Below are 2271 nucleotides of genomic sequence, written 5' to 3' on the forward strand. Positions count from 1 at the left end.
CCATAGTAAAAACAAACAAGTGCAGGGCTCCATGCTCTTTACCCTGCCAAGGCAATCCTCACAGCTCATACCAGCACACACCATGGGCACTGCCCTTGGGCCATTCTAGTGGATGGCTCTGCCGAGGCTCCTGTGAGCTGTCATTCACTCTTACATTTCTGTCTTCTTCCCCACCTTAGGAGACAAGACTCCCTAGCTCAGGCTTGGGATAGGGAACTCACCCACTTAAGGTGCAAGATACAGGAAGGGAGAGAGGTCTGCTCCCTCTTTGCCCAGCACCTGAAGGACACGGGCCAGGTTTTTGAAGGCCTCCTCAGGAACACAGACGTTGCCCACCACCACAGACAGAGATTCCGTGAGCCAGCTGGCAGAGAGCCTTGCCAGAAAAACTCACGGGGGGTAAGTGGCTGCTTCTCTAAAGGCCCCTCCTCCTCCAGAGCACCTCACAGGAGGGAGAACCATGCCATTACCGCCCTAGGTCATTCTTTTGCTTTTGTCTGTGGCACTTCATCCACATGTATTTTGGACTTTTCAGAGCACTCAGGTAATTCCTTCGAGTTATTTTTTCTAGGGTTTCATCTACAGTCAGTAAGAAAGAGTACAGAAGACTGACCTCATTTGATGAGCATGGCAGGAAACAAACCTAATTTCTTTTTTTTTTTTTTAATTTTCAAAGTCAGAGTTACAGAGAGAGAGGGAGAGGGGGCGAGAACTTCCATCTGCTGGCTCACTTCCCAGGTGGCTGCTGAAGCATGAGCCAGGAGTTTTATCCAGGAATCCCATGTGGGTGGCAGGAGCCCAGGCCATGAGCAGGAGCTTGATCGGAAGTGGAGCAGCCAGGAATGTAACCAGTGGCCCTATGGGATGCCAGCACTGCAGGCACTGGCTTAGCCCTCTACGCCCCAAGGCTGGCTGCCAGACTTCATTGTTGAAATTTTCACTGGATGTAGGACCCTAGATTAAGTGTTTCATTTTTCTATTTTTTCCTCAAAGATTTACTTATTTATTTGAAAGGCAGTGTTAGAGAGGCAGAGAGTGCGAGGTCTTCCATCTATGGTTCACTCCCCAAATGGCTACAATGGCCAGAAATGGCTACAACGGCCAGCGCTGTGCTGATCCGAAGCCAAGAGCCAACAGCTTTTTCGGGGGCTCCCATATGGGTGCAGGGTCACAAGGACGTGGGTGGGCTTCCATTGCTTTCTCAGAGCAATCCCAAACATGAGGGCTCTGACACCGGGACGTTCCTCGACTGCACATCTAACCCGCCAGCAGCGCGTGTGTTCCTGTGGCTCGCGGACGGGCCTTGCTGTCACCCGGTCCTTCCTCGTGGTGACAGAGTTCAAGCAAGCGGCGCGGACCAAGGCGAGACCCATGTCCCTCGCGCTCCCTCGGGAGTGGCACTGGGCTGTCCTTGCCGCTTTCGTCGGCTCTGTCCTCCCCTTCAGCCTCTGCCTGGCCTGCCCCGGGCCCAGGGACCGTGGCGGGGCCCTGGCTGCGCGGCTCCTGTGGGAGCGGCGGGCACCCGGCAGCTCCCGGGGCGGCTCGCGGAGGAGCCCCAGCGGCTCCTTCGGGGATGTGCGTGGGCGCGGCGAGGCGCGGGCGTGCGGGGCCGCCGGGACTGCGGGTTTTCCAGAGGCTGGCACCCAGTTCTATTCCCGCAGGAAAACGGACACTGCCCCCTCTGTCCCGCAGGACCCTGACGTGTTCGTGGAAACGCGCGGGGGTTGTATCCTCTGTGGATGGGGGAAGTGACCCATGGCGGCGGGAAGGGGACGAGAAAGGCACCACATTGTTTAATGAAGATATCAGGGCACAGGCTTCATCGCATGGCTTTCGGTAAAATATTTTGGCAGCTGATACTGTAGCTGGTTTCCGTAGTGTAGTGGTTATCACGTTCGCCTCACACGCGAAAGGTCCCCGGTTCGAAACCGGGCGGAAACAAGATTCTTTTCCTGAAGAGAAAAAGGGCAGAGTGAGGAAGAGCAGTGGCCGTATCCACGTAGCTCACATCAACCAGACCTGGTTTCTCTTCTCCGTTCATGGTGACCATTGTCACTCCATTCCCGCCAGAGTTACAAGAGGGAATGCTTTCAGGTTTTCTTTCCCCTCTTTCTTTCTCTCTCTCTTTCTCTTCTTTTCTTTTAAATATTTATTTATTTGAAATACAGAGTTAGAGAAAAATGGAGACACAGAGAGAAATCTTCCTTATGCTGGTTCACTCCCCAAATGGCCTCCACAGCTGAAACTGAGACAATCCACAGCCAGGTGCCA

At 54.2% G+C, this 2271-nt stretch overlaps 1 non-coding gene across 1 annotated transcript; it reads left to right on the forward strand.

The window, feature by feature from the left end:
- Window positions 1-1868: 1868 nt before the first annotated feature.
- On the forward strand, window positions 1869-1941 carry TRNAV-CAC (transfer RNA valine (anticodon CAC)). Its single transcript has one exon. It is a non-coding gene; the product is annotated as a tRNA-Val (tRNA).
- Window positions 1942-2271: the final 330 nt, after the last annotated feature.

Source organism: Lepus europaeus, chromosome 5, assembly GCF_033115175.1.
Source record: "Lepus europaeus isolate LE1 chromosome 5, mLepTim1.pri, whole genome shotgun sequence".
NCBI lineage: Eukaryota > Metazoa > Chordata > Mammalia > Lagomorpha > Leporidae > Lepus > Lepus europaeus.